At 36.5% G+C, this 17,255-nt stretch overlaps 2 long non-coding RNA genes across 3 annotated transcripts in view; both read left to right on the top strand.

Moving 5' to 3' along the window:
- Nucleotides 1–141: 141 nt before the first annotated feature.
- LOC122137974 overlaps nt 142–17,255 on the top strand; it is a 41,587-nt gene continuing 24,473 nt past the window's right edge. The window contains exon 1 of the long non-coding RNA XR_006155189.1: nt 142–1,080. This is a non-coding gene — a long non-coding RNA (uncharacterized LOC122137974). The remainder of the gene's footprint in view (nt 1,081–17,255) is intronic.
- On the top strand, nt 4,148–14,572 carry LOC122137975. 2 transcript variants are annotated; one of them, XR_006155191.1, is made up of 3 exons: nt 4,148–5,270; nt 7,585–7,668; nt 11,622–14,572. It is a non-coding gene; the product is annotated as an uncharacterized LOC122137975 (long non-coding RNA). The 2 variants fall into 2 exon arrangements; XR_006155190.1 differs by having other exon boundaries at nt 7,585–7,655.

Genomic DNA, 17,255 nt, shown 5'->3' on the forward strand with positions numbered 1-17,255 from the left:
AAAGCTTATATATATATATATATATATATATATATATATATATATTATTAAATATATATATATATATATATATATATATATATATATATATATATATATATATATATATATTAAATTACGTACGTGCCGTGCACCCGTACCCAAATAATGTAAAATGGCAGTAAGGTTGCATTAATACAAAATCTACTAATATAGCTACCAAGTTTCCTTTACACATATTTACAAACGGCAGGTGAACTAATAAATATATCCAGTGTTGATGAATAATAAGCAAAAACTAAAGAAACAAATACAAAAGTGGTGGCTGAGGAACTTCACGCGAGAGTCAGTGGATTGACTAACTTGTTAAAGTCTCTTTGAGCCGAAAGGGATCGCTGTAGGCGCTGCTACAGAGTGTGTTCATGATGTCACGTGTTACTGCACTCCCAGGAGTGAAGAATGATGACGCTCAAACTCAGTGGACCAATGCTAAGTTCAAAGAAAAACAAACTGTAGACATACGAAATTACCGCGTTGTCGACTGTGATATAGTGAAGTGTTTTTATTACATCTGCACCACCCTTGAATGTAGGCCTATATAAATAAATAAAAACGAGTTGATGAGCGTTCGAGAATGACAATACTTATGAGTGCTATTTCTTGTAATATCTAGCTATTAATGAGTAAACCATAATAGCCATACACGATTTTATTGTAATTTTACCTTTTGAATCGAGTGCATATAACATAAAAAAATACATATTCCATATAAAAGCCTTAACCTCGTTAAATACCCCACTTGTTATACTATATGTGTCCTGTGTTTTTTTTTTTTTTTTTCCTCGCTGAAGCACAGCTGGAAGTGGCCATTGCACAGTCACCTCTAAATAGCATATCGGTTTCCAAGGATACCCGGGAGTAGCATTTAAATGACGTCAGTATTCATTGATAGAGTATTATCGGCAGTAATGAGTTCCTCTTCACCAATAGGATTCGATAAGCAGTCTGTTTAGCGATAGTGGAGTGGTGAATGAAAGAAAGCTTGGAAAGAGAAATGCAGCAGGGACTAGTCACACTCTACAAGCGCTGCATGGCATAAAGGTAGGAAACTGCTGATTTAACTTAAATGACATTCTTTATATAATACCCTCATCAAAGCAGTAGGTAAGTGGACGAAAACTTGAACAACAGCACTTGTGAACATGGTGTTTTAGCAGAGGGGTCTCATATTAAAATAGTTCGTGCTTTATTTCCCCGAAATGCTCCCGTGAACTCCCAGACTGGACGGCAAGGGGAGGTGTAGGCTTATGTTAGGATATGTGCGCTCACTGATGTATAAGTTATTCTCTTGCTTGTTTTATGACGGACGCTTGTGTTTCCAATTATGCATGTTTGTAATATGACTAGTCGTGCGGATATGCAAGAGTCTGAATCTTTGCACAATAATGCAATAGCTAGCTATGTCAAAGGAAATGTAACAAGGACGATCACAAAAAAAAAAAAAAAAAAGTAGGGGGAGGTATTTCAAGTGGTGTTTTTCCAGCAAAATGCCTGAGGGAAACGACGTAATTTAATTTGGATTTAGAAACTATTATTAGAAAGCATTATCTATTGTAGCAGACTAATTGCTTCTCGCGTTCGCGCGCAGAATGGGCTGGTTAAACAAAGTTAGTTAACGTGAAGTGCATGACAGGTTTCCTCGAGGCACAAGGTTAGGCGTGTCTCTCCCGACAGCAGCGGGCAGCCGGTAACGTGTACCTCTCTCTCTGTCCCCTCAAACGGATTTTAGCCACTCCAAATCTGCCCTAAACCGATTAGTTGACGGCAAATATTCTTTGATGTATTAGCTAAGGGGTTTTGCCACTTGGAAGCCAATTGAAATTCTAAACAGTCCGCCGCTAATGCTTTGGGGAGATCCGTAGCGAATAATGGATGTGATTTATTTTTGACCTTGCCATTTTTATGAAATGATTAAACACATGTGCACAAGTAAACCCTGCTCCCTAAGCAGCAAACCAATGTATTATTAATAATAATAATAATTATAATAATTATTATTATTACTACTATAGCATTAAACAGCAAAAGAAACATTTATATTTAAATGATATTTATATTCTGTACAAGAAATGATATAGTGCAAGACACTTTACACACAGAATCCATGCAAATTTGAAAGAGAAAACTATTTTATTCACCACGGCTTCATTAATTTATTTTACTCATTTTGTGTTTATTGAATGCTTTGAAACAATTTTATTTTTACCAAATCTACTTGTCTGCTTTTGAGTGCAGAAAGTGTAAAAATAACCATAATTTGCCACTGTTTTAAAATGTTTTGTAGTTGTTTGTAATACTGTGAAAGCAAATATCAAAGTGAACTACAGTTAATGTTTGTCATCTTTTCAGTCACATGACAACTGTGCATTTAATTTTTTCATTTTTTAAATTTTTGCATAACCCAGGGAAATAAATTCGTATCAGTTCTTTTGTATACAATATTATGTGTAAGCATTTGATTGTGTGTGTGTTCACTCATAACAATGCTGCTTGTAATGGAGTGCTTCTAAGCATGATCCAAATATCTATGTAAGTAGGGCACAAGATCAAAAGGGGCAACGCTGATCCTTAAAAAGAGCAATCTAAATCTGTCAGTACTCTATAGGTTTGCCGAGGACCTTTTATTGAAACCACCTAGAATGTTGATGCAGAAGCTCATTTATTTTAAACGTGATTACTCTGGTATTTTTTTCTGCCCCCTGGAACAGGTGTGAAAATACCATGAGGGACTTCTAGCAGATTTAATCGACTTGCTGATTCTCATCATGATAGCCTTTACCACCCCAGTCAATTTTAAAGTGTTCATATGGCAGAGATAGACTGGGTCCCTGGGTCCCCCAGCTGTGGCTTCATATTCCCGGTAGTCTTCGTCACAGGCCCCTAGTGACTGACAGGCCGTTAGCCCGGCTAAACGATGTGATGATGAGCTTTTTATGAGAATGGATTTAGAATTGAGAGATTTCAGACAAAGATTGTGTGCATTTTTCTCTCTCGTTCTTTCTGTATGTCTGTCTGTCTCTCTCTCATCTCCCTCCCCCTGTCTCTCTCTCTCTCTCTCCCTCTCTTTCCCCAGCCAGCCGGCTAGATTATGATTGATTTGGTTGAAATGGATTGTAGGAAACAGACATTGATTTTTCAATGACTTCTCACCAAAAAAATAAAAAATATATATTTAAAGTTGTATCCACAACATAGAAATCTCAGTATCCGACATTCTCTCTCCTCCCTGTGTCATTCTTTGCTCTGAGAGCGAGAAAGCACCATAATGGAGCCTAGTCAACGATGAGACAAATGACCTGTAATGTTATTTTGAAATGAGTCAGTAAGCTGAAGGACTAAAGGAGTATTGATTTAGCCTAATGAAGATTGAGTGTTGGGAAAACAAGCTTTTTCAGGGTTTTGCCGACGCATCTCTTATCAGCAGATACAACGCACTCTGTACTAATGCAGATGCCTGTGTCTTGTAAGGCTCATTTGCTATCTGCTAATATTAAATCAAACACCACCAGCCTGCATGCATGCACACTTAAAGATTGTTATGATTAATTAGTTGCAGGAAAACATTGTTACTAAAAACTCATCTGACAACATGTATTTCAACATGTATGCTTACCACATTTTGTGAGTGTATGAAAGAGCCTTTAGTCATCATAGGTGCATATTTTAGTATAATTTTACATTATGTATACAAAGAGTAGCATAGCAGCTGTTTAACTTTATAACTAGTATTAAAGCCATTGAATCAGAACTGAAATTATTTGCGCATTTGCCATAGTTTTTATTTATTTATTTATTTATTTATTTATTTATTTATTTATTTATTTATTTTTATTAGCTTTGTGTGCAAAGACAGAATGAACCTTGTCATAGCAATTTCAATCTGATAGCATGTGAGTAGAAACAGCTTCAATAGAATCTGATCATTTAAAGGGTCTTTACATCGACACTTTAATATTTACAACAACAACAGTAATAATAACAATAACTTTTAATTTATATACTACCTTACCATAACTTTAGTACACTTTAAATTTGAGATATAAATATTATGTGATTTATTGAAATATATAGATTTTTTTTTTTTTTTTTTTTTTTTTAATGATGATATTTGTTTTATCTCTAAATTCGAAAACTGACTAATTAAATAGTGCACAGCACACAGCAAGTAGTATAAGTAAACCAGCTTCCAAGCCACAAGAGCAATGCTGTGCATTCAAAGTAAATATGAATAAAGGAGCTTTGTTTGGATGGTGGTTTATAATTCTTATCCCACCAAAAATTACATCTCTACACCTAAATGTATGTCATTTGGGTAACACTTTATTTTAAGGACCAATTCTCACTATTAACTAGCAGCTTATTAGCATGCATATTACTAGCATATTGGCTTTATATTGGTACTTTGTCACATATTAATGCGTTAATCTACATGACCATATTTTAGATACCTTTATCCACCCAATACCTAAACTTAAAAAAATAACTTACTAACTATAAATAGGCAGCAAATTAAGAGTTTATTGAGGGAAAACTCCTATTTAATAGTGAATATGTGTTCCCGTCATTTGTGCTTTAGATGATTTTTTACATGATGTTTTTAAAGGTATACGGAAAATATACCAGTAATCAATATTAGACGTTTATAGACAGTTGATAAACTGCTGTAGAACAAAGTATCTTTACAAAGAACAGGCTTCATTAAAAGCCTCACTGAAACTTAAAGTCTTAGCAGTCCCTGATCTGTCAAAATGCCCTTTAATTGGTGTGAGAATACAAGTGGCCACAGTTGTTTTATTTCTGACTGCAGTTGTCAGTGTACACTGGGCATGCTAACATGACCTCCAGCGGATTACATTAAATGTAATTAAACTTATTTTTCTCTGACCCTCTTTGGCTGGTTTAATAATGCTGGTATGGTAAGCTAAAATCAATAAAACGGAATAATTAAAGGACAAGTGGTTGAAAGTGTACAACTTAAAGATGATTTTAAGGATGTTCACCTGGAGTGTTTTTACATATAGTTCCATATTGCTTTATGTCATTGCAGTAGCATCCTTGTTTTGCTATCATCACACCATTCGGTACACTCTTCCATCCACATATCATTCCCTCTTTAAGAGAACCCTCCTGTCATCCCATTGGTCAGAATCTTGCCACACCCACTCTTCATCCAGACAGTTTGTGTCCGGGCCTGAGGTTCGAGCGAGTCGTTCAGAGGCCCAAGGTTGCAGGTAATCAGTTGAAGCTGCTGCATAATTCTTAGGAGGAGTTGTGTTCTGCTCTCCTCTTCCGTGAGCAGCGGCGTGTTGTTGTTTTGTTTTCTCTGAGCAGTTCTTTGATGCCATATCCTTTTACAGTTGCTCAATCCCAGCAGCCATGTTTCATAAACATCCAACGGAAAACATCCTCTGCATTTGAAATGTAGATGGCTTTCTCTGCCTGCCTCTCTGCATACCGTACTTGCCCTCTCACATTCTCTCCCCGACGCTTTTTCGCAGCAGAGGTGTTGGGTTTCTCTCCACTGCCTTTGATACGTTCAAACAGCTACCCGATCAAACCTCGGCGTTTTGGGTGTCAGGTGTAATCTGTGGCAACAACAATGCGAGCGAGGCCTCATTCCCCATTTGCTCCTCATTAGGATGATATCACTGAGGTGCTGGATCCAAATGAGCTGTTTTGTTATGCTGCAATAGTACATAATATGGCCTCTCATAATACATCTAGGAAGCTTAGGAGAATACCAGCCTGTCACAGTACTCTAGAAATATACTTGAGTTGTTGGTGATTTTTGAAATTCAATGATTTAATAATGTCATTTTCACTGAATAATAAATACACAGAAATCATAAAGAAACATACGCCATATCAAATGACTCCAAATGCTCTTAGAGAAGGAGTACATCCTATGAGGCTGGAATTCTCCAAAGACATTTCCCCAAACCTGGTTGGCTGTTTGAGCACGTCTCACTCTAGGTATCTGTCCATACGCCTCTGAGGTACTACTTTATTGTGTGTGTATGTGCATCTATATCCCAGTTGTAGCGTTCAAGCATTTGACTTTTGTTGCTTGGGGCCCAGGCATTATTTGCTGATGATATGTTTGCATAACCCTCTTCCTTGTCTCCCTTCTCCCTCAGGGAGGATGCATTTTAGTGTGACACACTGGTATCTGCGGGTGTGCTCACCTTTTATTTCCCATAAGCATCTGTAAGCCCGAGAAATGTGGTTCCACCCTCGCAATAAAAATATATCACTGAGATCAAAGAGTCACTCATCTCACTTGTGCTTACTCTCTTACTCTCTTGTCCCATTACTACAAAAGCAGGAAGATGTCACCAGAGTTCAGTTGTTACTCATATCAGACTGAACTAAAAGAGGTAGTTTACCTTTATGCTGAACAAAACAAAACTGTGTTTATATATACATATATAGTACTGTAGTTTTTTTGTTTTGTTTTTTTCTTTCGAAAAACTTTTTTTGTGTTCTGTAGAAGAAAGAAAGTCATACAGGTTTGAAATATGAGGGTTAGAAAATTTACTTTTTTATCTTTTATTATTAGATATTTTCATTTTGAAGTATGTCAATATTATGATTGTGCCATTTAAAAAAAAAAAAAAAAAAAATCATTCATTCATTCATTCATTGTTGGGTGAATTACGTCAATATTATGTTTATGCCAAAAAATGAAAATCTTTTTAAAAATCTTTTTAGTTTTTTTATTTTTATTTATTTGTTTGTTTATTTTTTGTTTGTTTATTTGTGACTGAAGGGTGTCAGTCCCTTTTATTTATTTATTAAGATACTACTTAGATAGTGAAGGGTGTCAGTCTGTTTTATTACTCAATACAGTTTTCATTTTAATGAGCAATGCTATTTTTTTATATTATTATAATTAAGCACAGCAACCCACTATCAAAACATTGCTCATCGTCTCAGACATATTTGTTTCCCTGTAGCCTGTTAATGAAGGCAAAAGAGCAATGTGTGTGCAGTGAGTGTAACCCATGAAGTGTGTCCCTATGCAGATGAGATGTTCTTCAGACAACATCAGTGTGTGAGCAGCACACCGTGTAATGACTGTAGCAGAAGCTTCGGTTTTCATAGCTTAACACGGCACACTCACCATGCACCTATATTTGCCAACGCTGGGAGGATCTGTTGAAAAGCAGAGCCGGCGTCTGAATATTTTGAGTGAGGGGGAAGGAGGGAAAGTTAAGAGGGCCGTCCATGCGGGAGACAGTAGAGGTGCGCAGAGGTGAAGGCTGTGCTTCCATCCTTGAGGGAGCCCATTTAAACAACGCTTTGAAAGTGAAGCTAGACAGCACCGGGAGTCATCTCTCTGACTGGTGCTGCGAGCAAGAGAGCACAGAGAAAGAGGGAGAGGGAGAAAGATTTAGGTGGTTGGGAGGGATGGCTTTCCACATGAAACATCTTGTGTTTTGTTTTCATAGGCCAACTTTCCTGTTGTAAATATTCACAGAATGCCTGTTTTCTTTACCTTCTGTGTGTGTTCCTTTTGTGTGTGTTTCTCTTTATTTTGCACAGGTCCTGATGGAGAAAGAGGGAGTGGGAGGGAGACAAAACTTGCGAGAGGACGAGGGAAAGCCCGTAATGCTGTAATGCCCATTAGTGAGATTTCACGCACTCTCTCTGATCTGACTCACTGACAGAAGCCTCTAACAGACAATAATGAGAATGTTTGGCAGGATTCTGGATGTGTGTGTGTGTGTGTGTGTGTGTGTGTGTGTGTGTGTGTGTGTGTGTGTGTGTGTGTGTGTGTGTGTCTAGTTTTTATGTGCTCCGCTCATCAGCTGTGACAGAAAATATTTGATATGATGCATGCACCCACACATATTGTCCTCACACATTATTATTCTTTGACAAAAAAGCAGAACATCAGATTCACGTATAGCATTGTACATTTTTTCAAGTCAAATGCATTGAGGGTCTGTTTTTGGGGATGCATATTAAAATAATGGCTGAAATCAGTAAGTATTTAATTATTTTTGTTATAACCAATAAATGGAAAAAAAATTGTATTAATAATGAAAAATGTTACATGGGAATTTAGGCAGCGCAACATTATAATTTACGGTAGCACTTTATTCTAAATATTCTAAATGTGTCCTTGTTACATGTGTAATATGTACTTACTAATATTATAACAATACATGATGCATAATTACATGCAATAACCCTAAACCAAACCCTAATCCTAAACCTAACCCTACATTAAGTACATGTAGTTAATTAATATTCCTCAGTTTTTACAGTAAATTAATAATTACACTGTAAGAAGACACCTTAAAGTATAACCTAATTTATTATATATATATATATATATATATATATATATATATATATATATATATATATATATATATATATATATATATATATATATATATATATATATATGTTTATTTATTAAAGATTACAAAGGCATGCAGTTAAAAAAAAAAAAAGAAAGAATGTTGTGTATGGATAAATAATAATAATTATAAATTTACTTAAAATAAGAATAGTCAAATTAGATTTTATTGAGATTTTATTACCAGCTATTGATAACCGATATGGTGCCAAAATAGTATGTGTCCCAAGCTGATTTACTGTAGTTTACTTGTGAAAACTAAAAGGAATCAAATTGTGGTTACAGTAGATCAACCTAGTTTACTCCTTAACATTTTCAAAAGGTTGAAACCCAGCTTTAGATTGCTTTGAAAACGACACGTCTGTCCTCATTATGAAATATTAACAGTGTGCTCCTTTAATTCCTTAAGTGGCAAAAATGACTAAAAACACCCATCCGCTGCTTTCTCTCTCTCTCTCTCTCTCACGCTCTCTCATTTTATTTTACACAAATTAGCTTTGGTCCTGGAGGGCAAAATGACAAGAGGTTACTGGGAGACTATGTGTTTAATTAATTGAAAAATGCTCAAATTGCTTTTACAGTTGTTATTGGAGGTGAAAAAATGGAATCCATGTTGCCAGTACTCAGGCGTAATTAGCTCCTGAGGGAGTTGAATATTTAGCATTAGCAATGTTGCTGCACTTAGGACACAAATTTCTATTTTGATAATGAAGGGCCGGGGCTGTCGTTGAGGACAGCTGTAGTTTGAGAAGGTGGGGGTGTTGAGGGTTTGGAGGTCCTGTGCAAAGGAGAGAGACACCCTGTCTGCTTTCCCTCTCTCTCTCTCTTGCTCTCTCTCTCCCTCTCTCTCTCTCTCTCTGTGTGTGTGTGTGTGTGTGTGTGTGTGTGTGTGTGTGTGTGTGTGTGGCTGTGAAGGATATGGCAGCAAGGGCTCCCAGGGGTCACACATTACCCAAAGTATTTAAGTTTCCAATTAAACTGAGAACCAGCTACCACTGCAACAAGTTTGGAAAGAGCCAATGAGATTCCACACACATTTCAGGGAAACTGCGGCCCATAGAAGTGGCGGGGAAAATAGGAGAAAATCCTTTGTTTATTCAAACTTTAACTTTATTTAGACTTCTTTTTTTTCAGTACAGCGATTGTTGGGAGGGAGAGGGAGTGAGAGGGAGTGTGAAGAGAAAGAGAGAAGGGAAGGAAAAATACAAGACTTTAATGATCTGCTGTGGAGAATCAGTGTGGAGTCCTTGGAGACTGCTGGGCTAGTTTGAAGCAGCATGGTCTCATTTGGTTTGGACTGAGTGTGGCAGTCCAACTGAGCTCTTATACCATGCTGTCTAAATGCCTGCCTGCTACTGCCTCTAACTGGCCGTGTGTGTGTGTGTGTGTGTGTGTGTGTGTTGGACATATGTCATGTGGATTGCATAGAGGATGTGTGAAAGAATAAGTCTGCTCTGTTAAGTCCCCTTGTTAAACCATAATAATTTCCACCGTAGTCAATTACACATTCCCCATGTGTTTAATAGTCAGTTTTCTCTCACTGTCTGTTATGTTTGGCAGTACGGAAAGTGCTCATACAGTCTTTCTCATTTCTTTTTGTTAGGCTAAGCTGCCAAAATCACCTCAAAATATTGTGCATTGCGCAAATCAGATTTTGAATGTTCGATAAACATTTGTGTTTTTTTTATTATTAATTTCATGCTTAAAAATTCTATTAAATTTAATATTGAATCATCATCTGCCTTCTAGATTTATATGAACTCAGTTGGTTGTTATAGAACAAATAAAAACTCTATGAGTGGCTTTCAGTTGATTTTGTGAGTTGACACGAAGCATGAAAAAATTATATAATAATAATGCATAGCAACTACAATTTTCTGTCCGTTTTTAAACTGTATTCAACAATACATTTCATTATGAAAATGTATTTTTAATTTAAAGAATAAAAAATAATTTTGTCTGCAATCTTGGATTTATTATTTCACTGATATTGTTGCAATGCATTGGTTTCACAAGGAACTAAACATGTAGTGTGACTGTAAATGCCTTGGCCTCAACAGGCATGTTTGCATCTGACACTGGGGCTGCAGTCTTTAACCTTCTTGTTAGCACACCCAACTCCTCTATTGACTATTGCTTGTTCGAGCCGCACTTGGACGTGGAGCAGGCTGAGTGGAACCGGTTACACTTTCAGTACTTTTGTAGTCTGCAGATTGTCAAATTAATATTAATGTAGAAAGTATATATGAAAATAAAAGGTTCAGTTTTAAAGACTTTAATACTTTATTTATTTTTGTGCAGGGAGTTCACCCAAATTAATTATTCTGCTTAATGATTCTAATATATAATATTGCTCATTATTGGTCATCTTTAAAAACAGTTTAAGTAATAAACTGACACCCTTCAAATAAATAAATAAATAATTCTTCAACCATAAAATTTAGATGCCTGTGCTTTAAGGGAAGTTCTGTCTGAACAGACATTCTGTCATCATTTACTTAGCTTCATGTCATTCCAAATCTACATGACTTACTTTCTTATACTGGTGACAATTTTGTTCCAGACAGACTTTTCTTTTATTTAAAAAAAAAAAAAAAAAAAAAAAACCCTGACACATTTGTCACAATATATTCCTCCTTTGTGTTCCTGAGATGAAATAATGTCCTACAATTTTGGAATGACATAAGGCTGAGTAAATAATGAAAGAGTTTTTATTTTAATGTGAACTGTCCCTTTAATTGAGAAACTATAGCTAAATGACTGTCCTTTTATCATCCTAGACACCATGCCCATTGTACAGAAAATATGCTAATTGGGGCAATGGGAGAAACTGAGACATGGGGTTATTTAATTTCCCAGGGTGCACTGGACTTAGCAGAGATGACAGAGAGGCTGAGGCAGAGTGTAACGGGAGCTTCACCGCAGCAGCCCTGCTCTGGGCTTCCAACCGACAGAGGAGCACCGTGAGAAAGAGAGACGGAGAGAGAGAGAAAGAGAAAGAGGAGAAAAGTAGACCTCTGAGCTGCGACTCTTGTTCTGTAAAGCACACATCATTAAATGATATAATGTTGTTGTCAGTTTGTCATGCAATAGTGTCAACGAAAAAACTTTACAAGACTAGTGCCAAAAATTAAGAGATTGAGAGGGAGAGACAAACACGTCCTTGCCAATCATTCATCATTGTCTCACTTCCTCTCTCCTCTCTTGACAGACTTGGTCTTTTTGTGCACGCTACCCAGAATTCCTTGTGACATTTGTTGTGTGAAGATTACTCACTGGCCCGTAGCCTAGTGTAGCACAACAGCGATGGTTTTAAAGACACAGAGTTGGCGCTGTCCCAGCCTCGACACCTCACCCACAAACTGCGCCTCCTGTCAACCCCCACAGGCACCTATTGTGGCGAATCAGTGACCGTACCATTCCTTCTTTCTGCTCTTCACCAACAAATGATAAACTAAGTGGAAAAAAAAACAGAATGGCATGAAGAAGAAAAGAAGATCCAGAGCATGTTGCCTTTCAGCTGAAGTCGTTGAGGACAATGCAAGTGCTGGACCATCATTTTCAAATGCACTGAAAAGCAGAGTACTGACAAGTTTCATCAAACAAACATTTCATTATTATATTTCTTACAACACAATGCTTCAATGAAAATTAATGCAATGTTTAAATAGAAAAGCAACATAATAATAACTATTCAATGCTGCCTTTACATGCTTTTTGATTAAGTATGTCATGTTAAAGTGTTTTGATCAGTCCTGCTGATAGTTGCCACATGTATCATTTGGTTCCAAAAAGCACCTGTCTCTATCAGCAGATGAAAAATATCGGTGAATTCTGACTGAATCTGACTTTTAATTATATTGATTATAATTGTTTTAAATGTATTAAAATACTGTATATATTGCTAATGTAGTATAATACTGTAGATATTTTACCAGCATTTTTCCTTAACATTAAATATATTTTCTATTTTTAATGTATGATAAAATATTGTTTATCCTTGACAAAGGCCAACAGTTATAAAACAGAGCAAATATAATGTAAAAATACATGAATGATTTGAATGGTTTAGTCTACTTTAGACAAATAAATAAATAATAAAAATAACCTGCAAAATGAAATGACTTGGACTGTTAATCAGTCATTAACTTGTGTTTAAGGATATGGAAATAAAAGAGATTTTTAGTGAATTTTTTTTATATATTTTTTTTTTCAGCCACTCTTGCCATACAGAATAGAGAAAGAAGCAGTCAAATGAGTTTATCGTTCCTCATCTGGTCTAAATCTGTTGTAAACCTGTGGCTGGCTTGGGTGGTCTTGATCGTTTACAGTAAAGTGAGGTTATTTTGTGTGTGTGTGTGTGTGTGTGTGTGTGTGTTTGCTGAATAAATGACCAAGCACAGCTGTTTTAGCACTTAGCTAATTTTGTTCCGGACTGTGAGTGTGTTTGCATGGATGTGTATGTGGTTGTGCGTTTGTTAACTTTTGACCTTCTCACACTGATATCTTACGTCTGTCTCACACATACATGCATTTTAAGGCCTTGAATGCAAAGGTCATCAACACTGAACAATCCTAATAATCAGAAGCAGCTCTTTAAAGCAACAAATAAGGAAAATAAGCATTTGATTGTAGTGTGAACTTGTTAATGTTTGGCAAGGGCACGACCTGGCAGCGAGGACTGCAGGGATACTGTCTATCTGCTGTCTCTGTGTTAAAAAGACTATGTATGTGTGTGTCTCTCCAAGACCAAGTGAGAGACACAGATGGGTAAAAAGCATGTTTGTGTTGGGTAGTTACTTCAGGTAAAAGTGAAACACTTGATGGGGAAAATTGTGATCACACATCTACTGGGTGAGTGACAGACAATAGCTGCTGTAAAATTCTCTCACATCTCGCCTGCTCTGTATTCATGGCTCCTGTCTACTCTGTGACCCTCTCTCTCTTTTTCCACATCCTCTCAACTCTCTCAATCTCTTTCAACCTCTTCAACGCTTCCCTTTCTTTCTGGAATATTTGCTGTATTTTTTCCCCCTCTGTCTAAACTCTCTGATCAGGTGGGTTTGAGAGAAAACCTCACCTGACAACACACTCCCTTCCCCTCTTTATCCAACCTAACATTTCAAATGTCGTTTTCACCCTGTTGGAGTACTCATTCTTAGTCAGTCTAGCGTAATAAAAACAGTATGATCTTTAATCTCAAAGATCTTTGGAAAATGTAAGCATTTGGTGTAGTAAACAGTAAGTCATATCAGCACTTTATTCATATCACTGCTCAATTTAGAAAAGACAGTTCATTGATAACATTTTTTTTTTTTTTCGTCCAAATCTGTCTGAGTTGACAGTGTTTCGGTATGTAAATCGATATGTGCACTAAAAACATTGTGTGAAAACTGCAAGCAGGTGTTGTTTGTCACTGTTGGTTTGGTTCTGGCAGATTTAGGCTCTTATCTTCCTGAATCTGTGTCATCTAATTTCTGTGGGAATTGTTTTGACAAAACAGGTTAGCATAAGGTGGGAGATGTCAGACAAAACAAAGACTCTTTCAATTTGTGTGCGTACGTGTGTGCATTTGTGTGTTTGTGTGTCTGTCTCTCAATGGGAAACATGTGTCAGTCATCCGCAAGGTGTTACACTGGATATGACATCATGGCCCTCTAGGGCTTGTGCTGGGAAGACGAGTTGTTTGATTCCGTGTAAAAGAACAGAGTCTGGAGCTAACTGTGAAGATCTGCTTCTATCTCAGCTGTTGTAAATGTCTTGCTAACACAAATACAGCTCACAGGTGCATGTCAAAACAAATGTACAGTCTTTTTGTTCCTGTTTATGGGTCTTGAATAAAGGTGCACGAGCTCGGCAGAATCTAATGGGTAATGTGTTTTTTTGTAGGCTGTGTGATTTTGCAGATAATTACAATTTAGTGTGTTTACTTAATACACTATTTTCTGGAATACCCGATTCTGATTGGTCAGCTGTGCCATTCAGTGCTCTAATGTGTTCATCTTCGTCCATGGCAACACTTTCTGCAGACTTTCTTTCTGTTGTTACACTAAAAAAGGGAAACAATCTGATGCTTTCAGATGTTTAAGTTCTCATAACTATTGCTTTAACAATCCAATTGATGTAACACTACTTTGTTTTGTCAGTTTAAATTTGTTCATTCACTAAATGCAAAAATGTCTCATTCAACCAATAAATTAAATAAGGCAACTAGAGATTTCTTGAACAACAAATGTTATTTTTTATATACATTTATTTTAGTGACAATAATGACAAAACAACAGCAAAAGTTCAATGAATTTTATAACCTGTAACATTTCATCACTATTGTTCAGTATGAAATTCTCTAACTGTTTTTTTTTTATTCACCTTTCATTTGTTATTTTAAAAGGCTCATAAACTGGATAAATATGTATTTGACTTTTTATTTTATTTTATTTTATTTTATTTTATTTTATTTTATTTTATTTTATTTTATTTTATTTTTTTACAGTGTACAGAAATAAATGTCTCTTTCACAAGGGTCCATTCTTGCTCCTCTTTTGTTTTCATTATATATGCTTCCCTCGGGATCTATTTTTAAGAAGTATGGTGTCTATTTTCATTGTTATGCTGACGGTACGCAGATTTATCTGCCACTGCAACAAAATAATAAGAGTGCTCTAACTCCCCTCTTAGCCTGTCTAAATGACATAAAATCTGGATGTCCCTAATTTTTTTTTAAACTAAATGATAAAAAAACAGAGATCATTGTGTTTGGGCCATCCGATAATTTTGTGCCTCCTAACCTCAATCTTGGTCCACTGGCCCTATATAATAAAGCAGTTGTGAGGAATCTGGGTGTATTAATTGACAAAGCTTTTAAATTGGATCAAGAAATTAACACTGTTGTCAAATCCATCTTTTTTAATCTGAGACATTTGGCTAAAGTAAAGAGTTTTCTTTCAATTAATGATCTTGAGAAAGTCATTCATGCCTGTAACTCTCTTTATACAGGAATCAGTCAGAGAGCACCGCTGTGTCCCTTGAGTGGTTGCCAGTAAGTTTCAGAATTGAACACAAACTTTTATTATTTGTTTTTAAGTCATTAAATGGCTTGGCTCCACAATATCTTGCTTGCTTATTAAAACGGCACACATCTGCTAGATCTCTTAGGACCTCTGAACAACTGCTCTTGACTATTCCCAGATTCAGACTGAAACTTAGGGATGATCGGGCCTTCTCAGTCATTGCACCTGAACTGTGGAACATATTACCTCTGAATATCAGAATGGCTCCATCAATATCTACGTTTAAAGCTCAATTAAAATCTAATTTATTATCACAGGCTTTTAATCTTGATTAGGTCTGGAGGCATGTTTTATTCTGAACTTGGATTAATTGTGTATGTATGTTATTTTTGGATTATTTTGTATGTATTATTAGTATTATATTGAAGTTTGTTGTACAGCACTTTGGGCAACTGTTGTTGTATTAAATTGGGCTTTATAAAGAAATAAAGAATGCGCAAGACTTCCGGTTCATTAGCTGCTATAGTGAAATAGCGAGAAGAATAACAAATTGCAGTACATGGTAAAACTGTTTGCACTACAAACTGTGTTCATAATTAGGATAATACATAAAAATAATATGGTAAGATTAAAACACACCATTTGCAATATCAAGCAGCAAAAGAGCTGTTTAATACAGCTAAAAATATAGCTGGAAATGGTGCATACAAGACAATACAATACACTTTTTTTTTTTTTTTCCTAGAGGACACTTTAACTTTATGTACAGGTAAAATTATAAAACAATTTCCTAATTTGTTGTTAGGATTCATGTTGTTGCATTTCCATCAATAGCCTTTTATTAATTTAACTAATACACGATCTAATAAGCAGATAATCTACTTCCTGGATGTTTTCTGATTGGCCAGTTTGAACTGTTCCTGTTGTAGCAGGTCATGTGATTGGTTGTGCAGTGTGTTGTGGGTTGTGAGAGGCTCATGCAGTGTAGACAGGCAGATTGATGTGGGGCGGTTAAAGGCTAAGGGAACAAGACTGCAGGCCTTTGAAGTCCTGCAGGAGGGGAGTAAATTGATATATCAATTTAAGCCGCGGTGCCTATTAGAGGAGCTCCAGTCAGGTTAATGTGATAGCCCGTGCATTACCCTTCCAACCCCTTTCAGCCCTGCCCCAGTGCCCTACTCACATTCACACACACACCATCAGTACCTGCCAACCACTGGCGGCAACAGGGTGTAAATTAAGCAGAGGAACAGTCGACTATCCTTCTCTCTCTCACTGTGGGTGATTTAAAATCCCTCTTGCCCTTCTAATCGCCTGTTAGGATCAGAGTTGAGGGGTTTCTTTAAAGTGCGAAACTGTGTTGCAGAAGTTTAGGGGTGCTTTCAGTTAGCACCGTTCTGATTTAGCCAAGACATTCCTTTTGTATGAACTTTCGAGACCCTCTTACTAAATTGTGGCCTGCTTAGTTCTAGCGCGCACGCACACACACACATACACACGCACGCGAGCGGACTATCGTTTTTTTATTCTTCGCACACTCACCCTGAGGTGAGACAGGGATCATTCATATTTAACAGCATGCAGACACACATTTACATTAAAAATGCAGAGTGGTGTCTTTTTAATCCAGACACTGCTATATTTATTATTAAACCTTTGTCTTTGGGGTCAGATCACGAGATTTCGGTTGTCTGTCAACATTACTGCTCACTCAGTCAGTTCTGTCTGCTCTACATCTAGTTTGATTCACCTTGCTTTTCGAGTGTCATACAAATATCTCAAACCAGATTATCTAAAGATTTCTATTCTCTGGAAAATCTTTGAAGATTAGTAAG

The sequence above is a fragment of the Cyprinus carpio genome, chromosome B7 (assembly GCF_018340385.1).
Source record: "Cyprinus carpio isolate SPL01 chromosome B7, ASM1834038v1, whole genome shotgun sequence".
NCBI lineage: Eukaryota > Metazoa > Chordata > Actinopteri > Cypriniformes > Cyprinidae > Cyprinus > Cyprinus carpio.